Source organism: Lactuca saligna, chromosome 4, assembly GCF_052625555.1.
Source record: "Lactuca saligna cultivar CGN05327 chromosome 4, ASM5262555v1, whole genome shotgun sequence".
NCBI lineage: Eukaryota > Viridiplantae > Streptophyta > Magnoliopsida > Asterales > Asteraceae > Lactuca > Lactuca saligna.
In genome coordinates, this window is record NC_136420.1 from 304,463,830 (window position 1) to 304,480,009 (window position 16,180).

General features: G+C 33.3%; 1 long non-coding RNA gene across 1 annotated transcript; it reads left to right on the forward strand.

Annotated features, from left to right (window-relative positions):
• The first annotated feature begins 6,400 nt into the window (after window positions 1–6,400).
• Window positions 6,401–11,775, forward strand: LOC145039296 (uncharacterized). The gene is made up of 4 exons (XR_013679807.1): window positions 6,401–6,470; window positions 9,709–9,769; window positions 9,962–10,017; window positions 11,713–11,775. It is a non-coding gene; the product is annotated as an uncharacterized LOC145039296 (long non-coding RNA).
• Window positions 11,776–16,180: the final 4,405 nt, after the last annotated feature.

Genomic DNA, 16,180 nt, shown 5'->3' on the forward strand with positions numbered 1-16,180 from the left:
TTCTCTCTAGCCTCCCTAAACCCCTCCCAAGTCTACGGAACCTCCCTATCACGAGAAGAAAGCCCCGGAGCGCCCGACGGCTCCGAGAAGAAAAGCTTTCGGCTCGGAAACGCTGCTCCAACGAAGCCCGGTTTTTAATAAAAACCCATTGTAAGTGAGTTATGCCTATACTATATTTAATATAGCTTTTATTTAATTATAGTAACATTATTAGGACCTTAAAATAATTATTTGGGCTATTATTATGAGTTATATTGAGTGTTATTTAACGCTTATATAATAGTAATAATAGCTAGACTATTAATTAGTCGTGGTTAACGTTAAAAACTAAACCCTAGTGGTATTGATACTAGGTTTTGTCGAGGAAAATTGTTTTGAGATAACGAAGTGCTGTCTGAGTTCGGAATCACCACCTAATCAGGTGAGTGCATAGTCCCTTTCATCTTACACATAGATATGAAGTATTTATTATATAATTTACGTGTTGTGAGTGCATAGTCCCTTTCATCTAACACATAGATATGAAGTATTTTATATAAACTACGTGCTATGTGTGCATATTATCTGAATACTTGCTGTCTATGCTGGATGAACGTTTTATACATGTTTTAAAGGATTTAAACTGTATACGTATTTTATATATACGAATATGTTGGGTATGATGATGGGTAGATAAATGATGAGAGATAGAAGATGACGTGAGTATACATTGGCAACTATAGACTTAGGGCCTATGGGACAAACACCGGTAGCTATGGACTTAGTACCTGTTAGACGTTGGTAGCTATGGATTTAGTACCTGTTAGAAATTGGTAGCTATGGACTTAGTACCTATTAGTTAGACGCTGGTAGCTATGGATTTAGTACCTGTAGGAATTGGTAGCTATGGAATTAGTACCTGTTGAACGCTGGTAGCTATGGATTTAGTACCCGATGAGTAGGATATAGCAGCTATGGAATTAGTGCTTTACGAACTAACATCGGCAGTTATGGATTTAGTGCCAGTCCTATAACCCTGGAAGTAAGGGACTTAAGAATAAACAAATGCATGATAGACGACTCTTAGGTTAAATCCTTAAGAGTAAAGAAGATAACGGGGATGGGTAATGGGGTTAATTGTTTGATGATTAAACATAACAATTATATTATTGTGGGTTGAAAACCCTATGTACTCACCAGGTTTCCCAACCTGACCCACTCAGTTTATGTATATCACAGGTGACGAAGTGAAGTGACATTACACTGAGAGATTTAAAAGAGATGTAGATCACTAGTGTAAATCATTGTAAGTTCTGTTTATGCTTATGTTTCGGTATTAACGATGACATCCCAAACATTTTAAGATGAATAAAAATACGTTTCTTCAAAAATGTTTTAATAACGTATTTATCGTGTTTTTCTGGGAACAAATTACGCAACCTTTTTATAAAATGAAGTACTCTGATTTTTATAAAGCATAAACAAAATCGGTCTTTTTTGGCCGTGATTTTGGGGATGTCACAGTTGGTATCAGAGCATTAGTTTAAGCGAACTAGGAATATGGATTTATTTCTAGACTTAAACTTAGAATGCTAAGCGATGATTGTCAGGTGTGAGCACTAGCTTATTTTAGGAATGATGCCTAAATTGCTTTTATGTGCTAAATGCTTTGTGCATGATATGTTGTTATTTGTTCGGATCTATGGTCTGTTGCCGACCGGATCTGGAAGCCTTATATGTTTAGGATTCTAAGCGTTTAACTACGATATTAGAACTAGCATATAAACGTTTCGGGGTGATAAGTATGATTTAAGACGTCAATCCTAAATTAAGATCTAGATTCACCTTATTCGGTGTAGAGATCAAGATGGCAAGAACCCGTAGCGGAAACGTAAATGCGAATGGGAACCGAAACCAACCCCCAGTGGTTCAGCAAATACCTGTTGTTGAAGAAGTTGCGCCTGAGCCAGTCACCATGGTTGGAGTTCAAGCCATGATTCGGGCTATGTTAGCTGAAAAAAGGGAAGAAATGAGACAAATGTTGAACAGGGACGAACCTACCGTACATGTTGAATCGACAGAGCCAGTTCCCGAGCAATCAGAGGAAGGGAACTACAGCCGCCAAGTGAGTCAAGTAGGGACTCAAGGTGAGCAAAGGGATGGCCCTGAAGGGAGAAACAACAAGGATGGGCGGATATACAAGAATTTCTTGGGTGCGAAACCCCCAAGTCTCTTAGGAAGCCCGAAGCCGGTTGAGATTATGGATTGGATCTCTGAGATGGAGATGGTGTTTGAGAGCTGCAACTGTAATGAGAAACAGAAGACTGTCTTCGCAGTAAGACAACTGAAAGCTGGAGTCTTGAGCTGGTGGAAGCTATTGGCAGATACGATGCCACGAGGAGAAGCCTTAAGGATGTCGTGGGAAGAGTTTTTGGAGCAGTTGAAAATGCAGTACTGCTCGGAGGTAGATCTGATAGACCTAAACAACGAGTTTCAGAACCTGAAGAAAGGGAAGATGAGTATTGACGAGTATGACACCGCATTCACCGAAAGGATGAAGCTATTCCCCTACTTGGTGCCTACTGAACTCTCCAAGATTGATAGGTTTGCTAACGGACTGCCCATTGACTTTGGCCCAATGGTCAAAACGACAACTACCTTGAAAGCAGCTGTTAGGGCAGCTAAGAACGTAGAGGCCCAGATAAGAGAAAAGGGTCTAGAAAAAGATAAGGTAGGAGAGAAGCGGAAGTTTGAAGGATCTTCGAGGCCGAACAAGGAAAGCAAATTCTGAAAGCTTGGAGGAGCAAATGGAGGTGAAGCAAGATGGTGTGATAGATGCAAGAAGAAGCATGGTGGAAAGTGCAACGAAGAAGTGACTTGTTACAAGTGTGGGAGGACTAGTCACTATTCCAAAGACTGCACGCATAATGACAAAGTATGCTATGGATGTGGAGGCAAGGGGCACATGTCCAGAGACTGCCCAAGGAAAAATAAAGCAGCAAGACCGGAAACGCCACCAAGGCCAAGGGCATTTCACATGATCCTCGACGAAGCAGAGAACCATGCGAGGAATCTAGAATGAGGACTTCTTACCCGAGGATCGGATTATGCAGTAGTCATAGTTTCGTATGATGTAGCCTAGTAGAGGCATAGTCTAGGGTGAACTTGAACACCTATGTAATCGTTTCAAGAAATGATATAAAACCTTCGTTTTGTTATCTGATGTGTTGAATGATTGTATGAATTGCTGCATGGTGACTTGGGAAACTGCGAGACAATACTTGGGACGAGTATGAGTAGGTGTGAATGGTAGTAGAGGCCTATACTACCGGAAGCACAGGACTCACACTTGGATCGGGGAAAGTCACAAGGTTACCAAGAAGCTAGTAATTGATTTCATTTTTTTCAAGTATGTCATTACCATCGTTTCGATAACGACTAAAAAGATTGTTGATTTCCGACCCTAGTGGTCGTACCGAATTGAGTCCGACTACGATGAGTATGTTGCGTGGTTCAGGGAACCAAGTTCGATGTAGCGTCCGAGAAAAACCAAACAATTGAAATCAAAGCGATCAATAGAAGTATCGCGTTCGTTGTTAAAGAAGTTGGTAGCCAGAAACGCTACATGTTAAAGTGTGATTATATCACACTAGAACATGAAGGAAGGCATATTCTATTTTAGAATTTAACTCTAAGAGACCTAAGTCTAAACGTGCATCACATGATGATAGGTCATAATTTGAAGTCTAGCCTGAGGTAGAGAGCAGGTGCACGATCGAGTACTGCTTACAGTCAATGAGTCTAAGAGATAGACTTGAAGGAATATAGAAGTTATAATTATTACCTAGGATGAAGAGATGACGTATGGAGTCATTATACAAGCCCTATTTCGTTGATGATTCTGGGACGTAATCATCCTAAGGGGGAGATAATTGTAACGCCCGTAGATCCGGGCAAGTCAATTTAGAGGCAATATGGGTCGAAAACGACTTTTCGGCAAAATATTATTTAGAATAAATAATTTTAACCAAGTTATAGTATATGTCACAAGGTTTCCGTACATATAAAGAACGCCGAAATCTGAGTTATAACGAAGAAGTTATGGCCTGTCGAAGTTTTACGGCAAAACCGGCACGGCACCGGGAAGCGTAAAAAGTGAATTTATGATAGAAGACTTTTTAGCCTTAGTTATCTAAACCAAAGTCGTATAGTATGTTAAAATGAGAAAATCCGTAAAAAGAACGCCCAAATCTGACTTCGTATGAGGAAGTTATGATTTTTCAAAGTTTCAGCTTAGTAGTGTACAACTCGAAACTCAAATTTTAGTTCGAGTGGTTTTTGGCTTACGCGAACTAAATGAGAGTTAAAGATCTCAATAATAGGAACTCAACAGTAAAAAGATGGACGAAAACGGAGTTCGTATGAAAGAGTTACGAATTCTTCGCGGTCATTTAACAGTCTAAACGCCTCATACTGTTAAATTTATGATCGGTCGAGAATTAGCTGACGGAGCCAAAATGAAAGTTGTAGATATTATTTTTACCTACGTATGGATATAAAGAACGTCGAAAACGGAGATAGTATGAGATAGATATAGACGAAGCTTAGTCGCTACTTTTCGAGCGCGGCGAATTCGATACAGTTTTGTAAATCCGAAATAGAATGAGAATTAGCCAACGAGGTCTAAATGAGAGTTGAAGATCTAATTAATAGGAACTCAACGGTAAAAAGACAGACAAAAATGGAGCTCGTATGCGAAAGTTATGGACGAAGCTTAGTCCCTACTTTTCGAGCGCGGCGAATTCGATACAGTTTTGTAAATCCGAAATAGAATGAGAATTAGCCAACGAGGTCTAAATGAGAGTTGAATATCTAATTAATAGGAACTCAACGGTAAAAAGACAGACAAAAATGGAGCTCGTATGCGAAAGTTATGGACGAAGCTTAGTCCCTACTTTTCGAGCGCGGCGAATTCGATACAGTTTTGTAAATCCGAGATAGAATGAGAATTAGCTAACGAGGTCTAAACGAAAGTTGAAGATCTCATTAATAGGATCTCAACGGTAAAAAGACAGACAAAAACGAAGCTCGTATGCAAAAGTTACGGACGAAGCTTAGAGGCTACTTTACTATAAAACTCCTATAAATACATGGGTGAACTCCTCATATTTTCTTCACACCATAAGCCTCTCTTTCTCTCTCTAACTTCTCTCTAGCCTCCCTAAACCCCTCCCAAGTCTACGGAACCTCCCTATCACGAGAAGAAAGCCCCGGAGCGCCCGACGGCTCCGAGAAGAAAAGCTTTCGGCTCGGAAACGCTGCTCCAACGAAGCCCGGTTTTTAATAAAAACCCATTGTAAGTGAGTCATGCCTATACTATATTTAATATAGCTTTTATTTAATTATAGTAACATTATTAGGACCTTAAAATAATTATTTGGGCTATTATTATGAGTTATATTGAGTGTTATTTAACGCTTATATAATAGTAATAATAGCTAGACCATTAATTAGTCGTGGTTAACGTTAAAAACTAAACCCTAGTGGTATTGATACTAGGTTTTGTCGAGGAAAATTGTTTTGAGATAACGAAGTGTTGTCTGAGTTCGGAATCACCACCTAATCAGGTGAGAGCATAGTCCCTTTCATCTTACACATAGATATGAAGTATTTATTATATAATTTACGTGTTGTGAGTGCATAGTCCCTTTCATCTAACACATAGATATGAAGTATTTTATATAAACTACGTGCTATGTGTGCATATTATCTGAATACTTGCTGTCTATGCTGGATGAACGTTTTATACATGTTTTAAGGGATTTAAACTGTATACGTATTTTATATATACGAATATGTTGGGTATGATGATGGGTAGATAAATGATGAGAGATAGAAGATGACGTGAGTATACATTGGCAACTATAGACTTAGTGCCTATGGGACAAACACCGGTAGCTATGGACTTAGTACCTGTTAGACGTTGGTAGCTATGGATTTAGTACCTGTTAGAAATTGGTAGCTATGGACTTAGTACCTATTAGTTAGACGCTGGTAGCTATGGATTTAGTACCTGTAGGAATTGGTAGCTATGGAATTAGTACCTGTTGAACGCTGGTAGCTATGGATTTAGTACCCGATGAGTAGGATATAACAGCTATGGAATTAGTGCTTTACGAACTAACATCGGCAGTTATGGATTTAGTGCCAGTCCTATAACCCTGGAAGTAAGGGACTTAAGAATAAACAAATGCATGATAGACGACTCTTAGGTTAAATCCTTAAGAGTAAAGAAGATAACGGGGATGGGTAATGGGGTTAATTGTTTGATGATTAAACATAACAATTATATTATTGTGGGTTGAAAACCCTATGTACTCACCAGGTTTCCCAACCTGACCCACTCAGTTTATGTATATCACAGGTGACGAAGTGAAGTGACATTACACTGAGAGATTTAAAAGAGATGTAGATCACTAGTGTAAATCATTGTAAGTTCTGTTTATGCTTATGTTTCGGTATTAACGATGACATCCCAAACATTTTAAGATGAATAAAAATACGTTTCTTCGAAAATGTTTTAATAACGTATTTATCGTGTTTTTCTGGGAACAAATTCCACAACCTTTTTATAAAATGAAGTACTCTGATTTTTATAAAGCATAAACAAAATTGGTCTTTTTTGGCCGTGATTTTGGGGATGTATTAACAGCTAAAATACATTTTGCTTTACTTAAAAAAAATTACTAATTATTATTATTTCAAAGACAATAATTTTTTTTTACGAAAACATATTTTTTATACGAAAACATATTTTTTATACGAAAACGTATTTTTTAGAGACATAAAATAATATATTTTACGTAAAATAAATACATAAAAATACATACAAATTGTTTGTAAAAAACTATTTTTTTATAATACAGCTAAAATACATTTTGCTTTACTTAAAAAAAATTACATAAAAAAAATTGTTTTTTGTAATTTATTTATTATTTATGTATTAACGTTTTCGTTATTATATAAAATAGTTTTCGGAAGATATAACTAAATTAGTTTCCAGTTCAATTGGTAAGGGCCCTTGTGATATAAGGGGAGAGGTCTCGAGTTCAAGCTTTTCGCTTTTCTTCTTTAAGCTAATTATTTCACTTTTTCAAACAAACTTCGAAAATGGTCTCTGTGGTTTATCAAATGTCACGAATTCAGTGCCTTTATACTTGAAAAGACGAAAATGCCCTTACAGATTCAGTCCCTAACGGCTCAATACTAACGGTGTTAGTAAAAAGGGTTATCTTTGCAAGTTTTGCAAAACCAAAAGGACCATTTGCATCAAAAAAAATTAACAGAGACTGACTTTGTAACTTTTGGCAAATCACTGGAATATTTTTGTAATTTTGTCGTTATTTTATGAAAATATTTCCCTAATTTTCAAAGACTTCTTCCTTCCACTTTCCTAAATCCTTAATTTTAAAATAATATTGGGCCTGCCACAGATGATTTGCTTGATGATTTGCTTAAATATATAGGATACATAAATTTTCTTTATTATTTACTTGATAACCTTTATTATATTTAATAATTTTCTTAATTTCAACCCCATATGTTTATATATACGATTTAAATTTCATAGTTTCCAATTCTCATGTAACACTTTAAAATATATTAGTAATTTTAATTTATAATATATTTATCATTTAAATTTATATACGAAAGGATGTTGCTTGGATAATATTGTTTGGTTTTGTTTTTTTTGGTTATATATATAAAATTAGTCTTTTTAAAAGCAGAGTGGTTTAGGTGTTCGGATTTTAGTTTTGGTTTGTTATTATTATTATTATTTTTGCACGACCTTGGTAGTCGTAGTGGTTAGTATTTATACCCTTTAAAAATATATATATATATATATATATATATATATATATATATATATATATATATATATATATATATATATATATAGGGTTAAGTTCATGTGAGACGGTCTAATTTTGTAAGACCGTGAGACACATTTTTTTATTTTATTTTATTTTATTTATTTTAAAAAAAAAAATTTTAGTTAATTCAAGTTCCGAAAATAATATTTCAAAAAAGAATTTTTTGATTTTTCCATTTATTTTGCATTTTAAAATTATTTTTAGAATATATACAGTGTAATATTCTATTTAGAATATTTCACGTATTTTTTTAAAAAAAATAGGATTTTTTTTAGTTAATTCAAGTTCCGGAAATAATATTTAAAAAAGAATTTTTAGATTTTTCCATTTATTTTGCATTTTAAAATTATTTTTTAGAATATATCAGTGTAATATTCTATTTAGAATATTTCACATATTTTATAAAAAAAAAAAAAACGAGATTTTTTTTTTATTTTTTGTATTTATTTATTTATTTTTTATTTTTTTAGTTAATTCAAGTTCCGAAAATAATATTTAAAAAAAGAATTTTTGGATTTTTCCATTTATTTTGCATTTTAAAATTATTTTTAGATTTGGTCTCACGGTCTCACAAAATTAGAATGGTCTCAAATGAACCTGAACATATATATATATATATATATATATATATATATATATATATATATATATATATATATATATATATATATATATATATATATATATATATATATATCCGCTACTATAATAAAACAGTACCATTCATACCACGTGTCTTCTCATGCGCCAATCCCCAGCTTATTTTCCCGCCTATTTTATCAAAGCGAATTTACAAAATTGCCCTTCTTCTACTTTTTACCCCTTGGCCATTTAATGCGTCGTGTACATTCCTGATTTTTTGCAATCTAGCATTACAAAATTTAAATTCTTCCCACTAAGTAAGGAGAATATAATGCAGGTTATTTAAAATTTAAGAAGATATTTCAACTATAATAGATTATTTACCTCTATATATCGGGCCTATTAATTATTATTATTATTATTTTCCTTATTTTCAGCAATTTACATTACAAACAATCCAATTATCTACACTAAATCCGAAAGTAATACAATATTTAGGCAATTATATGATCTTATATTCCACCTATAATAAGAGATTAGGATTCAATTGCTTGAAAATAGGTAATCCTTATTATATCCAGCAACATTTTTCAATAAAAACCTCTTAAAATTATAACCTGTAACAGAAAATATCATATATCCTGTTTTTAATAAACTTTGAAACATAATATCTCCTATTTTCAATGCGATTTGAATCGATTTTATTTGTCAATCCCATGTTTTTTCAAATTATAAATACCTTAAACCTATATCAACATTTCATTCACACATCCGATCTCTCATAAATCATCTGCATAAATTGAAGGATAAAAACATCAACCTTCCATCAGTTTGATACTTCAAATCAGTGTATGGCGTTTTTAGTGTTTGCCTTTTACTCTGTTTGTATGTGTGTATTCCAATAATACTCTATCATTATTAGTTCTAACTCCTCTATTGCCTACCATTTTCTACGATGACATCACAGTGTGTCTCCTTTGAAGCATAAATCGATTTGCAGCCCCATATCTTCTTTTTTGAATTTGACTTATCAAAATCTTCAATTTTTCTTACAAGTAAGTTCCACATAATGACTTAAAAGTTAATTGAGATGTTTATAATAAGTCCACTTTTTTTGTTTATTTTTTTTTTTGCAATATGATTTTTTAGGATTAAGTTTTCTTAATTGTCGCTTTTTTAAACTTTAGATGTAAATGGTTGGTTTCATGTGTAGGAAAAGGACTGCTGGCTGACATAATTTGCATTGTTTGGTGCTGCTTAACAGTTGAGGAAATGTAAGTTTTGAACAAATATGGTTATATTTGTTGCATTCTTTGTATTTGAAATGTGTAATTGCAGTATATTGACATTTGGTAAAAAAAACTTTTACTTGATAGAAGCCCCTTTTATTGGGAAAGTTGTTATTAAAAGGGTAATTTGAGTGGTTGTGTTTGTTAAATTCTGTTATATTCTTTCTTATGTTTAAGGTCATGTCTGGTTTAGCTGGGGCTGGGATAGGAAGAAGTAAGATCACTATCAAAGGGTAACCTCTCCTTTTTGTATTTCATTTAAATGTATTGATGCATTTTTCTTTGAGAATGATGAGAATGCTCATTTACGGCAGTAGCTTCATTCAACGTTTATGAAAGTTTTCTTTGAATTTCACTTAAGATGCCATTGTTGTTGGTGATAATGGAAACAATGGTATTGATGTTGTTGAAGATAAACATAGAGAAGTATTATATACGCTTAAGTAAATGTTTTTATATAACTTATTACTTGTTATGTAATAGTTATAGCTTTTTAAAAATTTATTAGTTTATAACTTACTGAGTTGTCTCAAGACTGACATCACTTTTGACTTTTAATTGTTTTCAAGTTTTATTAGTTCATAGCTTAGTGCAACTTTGTTTAATTGCATATCTTTGTATTTGTCCCATAGAAGATTGCAGATTCATTTATCTCTTTTGAACAATTAAAGAGCAGTTTTTGTTTGTAACAAATTCACTTTAGCACTTGGTATCGGCTATTGGCCATAATACCCACTGCACCACTAGTCAAACAAATGCTTTGCTGTTTTACATTTAGTGTTTCTATACTAATTTTTATTTGCATTTTCTCAAAGTTTAACACGTTTAATTTTTTCATGTTCAATTTTAATTGATTTTCTGGTTAACCAAATTACTCAAAATTGGATAAATCAACATTTACTTGGTTTAGTTACAGTTAGTTTTAAAAAATGTTATAAACACGATAAAACCAGGGCCGATCCAAACATATATGAGGGCCGGGGCGAAAAGAAAAAAAGATCCCCTCAAAGACAAATATAATAAAGATTCAAAAAAAAAATCATTTATTCTTCAATATAGACGTGTTCAATTAGCAATAACAAACAAACTAAATTGTTTATCTTTTGAGCTAATTTGAGTTTCAACCAACTTTAGGAGCTAAAAATCATTTAGGTAATAATTTGTTTTTTATATATAATTAAATAGCCCATAAATTTTGGGCCCCTTGGAGTCATGAGCCCTGGACAGTTGTCCGGGTTGCCTACCGTTTGGACCGGTCCAGGATCAAACCATAAAATAAACTTGATTACATGGAAAATGGTACCATTCAATAAAAACCTCTCAAAATTATAACCTGCAACAGAAAATATCATATATCCTGTTTTTAATAAACTTTGAAACATAATATCTCCTATTTTCAATGTGATGTGAATCGATTTTCTTTGTCAATCCCATGTTTTTTCAAATTATAAATACCTTAAATCTATATCAACATTTCATTCACACGTCCGATCTCTCATAAATCATCTGCATAAATTGAAGGATAAAAACATCAACCTTCCATCAGTTTGATACTTCAAATCAGTGTATGTCATTTTTAGTGTTTACCTTTTACTCTGTTTGTATGTGTGTATTCCACTAATACTCTATCATTATTAGTTCTAACTCCTCTGTTGCCTACCATTTTCTACGATGACATCACAGTGTGTCTCCTTTGAAGCATAAATCGATTTGCAGCCCATATCTTCTTTTTTGAATTTGACTTATCAAAATCTTCAATTTTTCTTACGAGTAAGTTGCACATAATGACTTAAAAGTTAATTGAGATGTTTATAATAAGTCCACTTTTTTTGTTTAATTTTTTTTTTGCAATCTGATTTTTTGGGATTAAGTTTTCTTAATTGTCGCTTTTTTAAACTTTAGATTTAAATGGTTGGTTTCATGTGTAGGAAAAGGACTGCTGGCTGACATAATTTGCATTGTTTGGTGCTGCTTAACAGTTGAGGAAATGTAAGTTTTGAACAAATATGGTTATATTTGTTGCATTCTTTGTATTTGAAATGTGTAATTGCAGTATATTGACATTTGGTAAAAAAAACTTTTACTTGATAGAAGCCACTTTTATTGGGAAAATTGTTATTAAAAGGGTAATTTGAGTGGGTGTGTTTGTTAAATTTTGTTATATTCTTTCTTATGTCTAAGGTCATGTCTGGTTTAGCTGGGGCTGGGATTGGAAGAAGTGAGATCACTATCAAAGGGTAACCTTTCCTTTTTGTATTTCATTTAAATGTATTGATGCATTTTTCTTTGAGAATGATGACGATGCTCATTTACGGCAGTAGCTTTATTCAACGTTCATGAAAATTTTCTTTGAATTTCACTTAAGATGTCATTGTTGTTGGTGATAATGGAAACAAGGGTATTGATGTTGGTGAAGATAAATATAGAGAAGCATTATATACGCTTAAGTAAATGTTTTTATATAACTTATTACTTGTTATGTAATAGTTATAGGTTTTTAAAAATTTATTAGTTTATAACTTACTGAGTTGTCTCACGACTGACATTACTTTTGACTTTTAATTGTTTTCAAGTTTTATTAGTTCATAGCTTAGTGCATCTTTGTTTAATTGCATATTTGTGTATTTGTCCCATAGAAGATTGCAAATTCATTTATCACTTTTAAACAATTAAAGAGAAGTTTTTGTTTGTAACAAATTCATTTTAGCACTTTGTATCGGCTATTGACCATAATACTCACTACACCACTATTCAAACAAATGTTTTTCTGTTTTACAAATGTTTTACATTTAATGTTTCTATACTAGTTTTTATTTGCATTTTCTCAAAGTTTAATATGTTTAATTTTTTCATGTTCAATTTTAATTAATTTTCTGGTTAACCAAATTACTGTTCCGAAACCAAATTACTCAAAATTGGATAAATCAACATTTACTTGGTTTAGTTACAGTTAGTTTTAAAAAATGTTATAAACACGATAAAACCAGGGCTGGTCCAAACAGATATGAGGCCCGGGGAGAAAAGAAAAAAGGACCCCTTAAAGACAAATATAATAAAGATTCGAAAAAAAAAATATCATTTATTCTTCAATATAGACGTGTTCAATTTGAGTTTCAACCAACTTTAGGAGCTAAAAATCATTTAGGTAATAATTTTTTTTATATATAAACTAAATAGCCCATAAATTTTGGGCCCCTTGGAGTCGTGGGCCCTGGATAGTCGTCCGGGTTGCCTACCGTTTGGATCGGTCCTGGATAAAACCATAAAATAAACTTGATTACATGGAAAATGGTACCATTCAATAAAAACCTCTTAAAATTATAACCTGCAACAGAAAATATCATATATCCTGTTTTTAATAAACTTTGAAACATAATATCTCCTATTTTCAATGCGATGTGAATCGATTTTCTTTGTCAATCCCATGTTTTTTCAAATTATAAATACCTTAAACCTATATCAACATTTCATTCACACGTCCGATCTCTCATAAATCATCTGCATAAACTGAAGGAAAAAAACTTCAACCTTCCATCAGTTTGATACTTAAAATCAGTGTATGTCGTTTTTAGTGTTAGCCTTTTACTCTGTTTATATGTGTGTATTCCAATAATACTCTATCATTATTAGTTCTAATTAGTTCTAACTCCTCTGTTGCCTACCATTTTCTACGATGGCATCACAGTCTGTCTCCTTTGAAGCATAAATCGATTTGCAGCCCCATGTCTTCTTTTTTGAAGTTGACTTATCAAAATCTTCAATTTTTCTTACAAGTAAGTTCCACATAATGACTTAAAAGTTAATTGAGATGTTTATAATAAGTCCACTTTTTTGTTTAATTTTTTTTGCCATCTGATTTTTTGGGATTAAGTTTTTTTAATTGTTGCTTTTTTAAACTTTAGATTTAAATGGTTGGTTTCATGTGTAGGAAAAGGACTGCTGGCTGACATAATTTGCATTGTTTGGTGCTGCTTAACAGTTGAGGAAATGTAAGTTTTGAACAAATATGGTTATATTTGTTGCATTCTTTGTATTTGAAATGTGTAATTGCAGTATATTGACATTTGGTAAAAAAAAAACTTTTACTTGGTAGAAGCCCCTTTTATTGGGAAAGTTGTTATTAAAAGGGTAATTTGAGTGGTTGTGTTTGTTAAATTATGTTATATTCTTTCTTATGTCTAAGGTCATGTTTGGTTTAGCTGGGGCTGGGATAGGAAGAAGTGAGATCACTATCAAAGGGTAACCTCTCCTTTTTGTATTTCATTTAAATGTATTATAAGTCCCTAATTTGCCCGTGTATCAATCATATCCGTTTGATGGTGCGGAATCCCGATCAAACGGATGATATCAGATCACAATAGAAGAGAAGGAGAAGAAGAATAATATGAATCTCAATGTATTAATGAATAGAATGATGATCCGGATACAAGAGATTCACACACATAAAAGCTCATGTTTCTCTCTAGCCGAAAACTCTCTAGGGTTCATCAATCTCTACTCCTCACCCTAACACCTATATTTATATTTGGAGAATATGGGCTTAGTGGACATGGGCCGTAAATGGGTTTACGGCCGTAAGGTGTTTACGGCCGTAAACTCAACCTTAAACATGACCGTAAACTGCATAAATATTACAAAAAAATATAATTGCCCAGAAAAGCAAAGTATAAACCATATTTTTGACCCAACAATCTCCCCCTTGGTTTATAGCTTTCTTTTCTTAATTGACCCAACAAGCTCCCCCTAAAAAGTAGTTGGCTCTTCTTGTCAATCTTCAATGGGAGCTTGGCTTCAGCTTTAACCTTCAATTTCTTCACAACATCAGGATGAACATATGAACCTTCAATGAATGACTTCATCTTGAGCACTTGACGCTTTCTTCAGAATTTGGCATTAAACGCACATTGGGTGAGGAGGCTTGACGTACTGATTCTTGAAAGATGGTGCTTTCAGCTTGAGAATCTTCAGAGAGAACAAATCTTCTAGATCACTTCAGCAGGTACAACAATAGCAGTAGATTGATTGAGAAGGCTTCAATGCAATCCATCACATAATCTTCAATTTCTGCTTCACCTTGCTTCTGGGGTTGAAGGATCGAATGTTGAAAGAATAATCTTCATTTCTTGCTCATTCGAATGCAAATTCTTCGATGCTCACAGACGAGGCTTTAGTTCAGAAATCTTCAACACAAACTCCATGAGTCTTATCTATACCTGAAATCACTTTTCAAGATAGAACAAAACTAAAAGAAAACTTAGCACACAAATTAAAACAGAAACAAAAATATTTTTGGATTTTTTTGATTTTTCTGAACAAGAAATAAAACAGAAATAACACTATTTTTGGATTTTTTTTAGTTTTTCTGATTTTTCTTTGATTTTTGAATTTTTCTGATTTTTTTATTACTATTTTTAATTTTTAATTCTCCCATAATATTTAAATTAGAAGAAACTATGACAAATCTATCAAAAATAAAAATGATATCTAACTTTAAGAGTGATTTGGGATCAAAGTTTTTAGACAACCTTTATCCACTTGTCGGTACCTTCTATCTTCACGTCTTTGTCTGGTTGATCGTCGGTATTGTGGTCCACTTAAACACGAAAAATTATGACAAATTTAGGACATACTATTTGTTACAAGACAGGGTGAACTTAAAATCCTAAAATTTATATCAGATCTTAATTCCTTAGATACTATATCTTAAGGACCATTCATCTGACGACGACCAAGGATATTGTTGTCCACCTAAATTGAGCAGCGAGATCTATAGACAATTTGTATGAGTTCAATTTTAAGTGTACTGGAACATGTTTCCCGCTTCCTGATATGCCCCAGCCATCAAGAACTTCCAGAGTACTCCTAACACCGGGTGAGCAGACAACCATTCAGAGAGAGAAGAGATTCAGAATTCTATTGCTAACTACTTCAGAGGGGTTGAGAAGAAGAAGGTTGCATATGCTGTGTACCAGGTCGGATTAGAAGTCGCGCAAAGGAGACAACATATGGCTAACATATAAGAAGTATTTCACACATTTATATATAGCCCGCAGAGAAATAGAGTTGCATATGTTGTGTACCAGGTCGGATTGGAAGTCACGCAAAGGAGACAACATATGACTAACAGACGGAAAGAAAGAAAATGATATTCTACATACCTAATTTATCGGAATTTACTAGTCACCCCATCCAATCGGAATTAAGGATAGAATCCGTACATCGAGGAAAAGTTAAACCACGGTTCCAAGTACGGGTTCATTTAATGTGACGAGTAGATTCTCATATATATCTCCCTGCTCAACCTATCCGAGCGTCGTATTGTCAGGCTGAACGTATCTAACTAGGTCAAGATTTGTCAAGTCTATAAATTTCCTAAGTTAAAATCTCCCTAGTCAA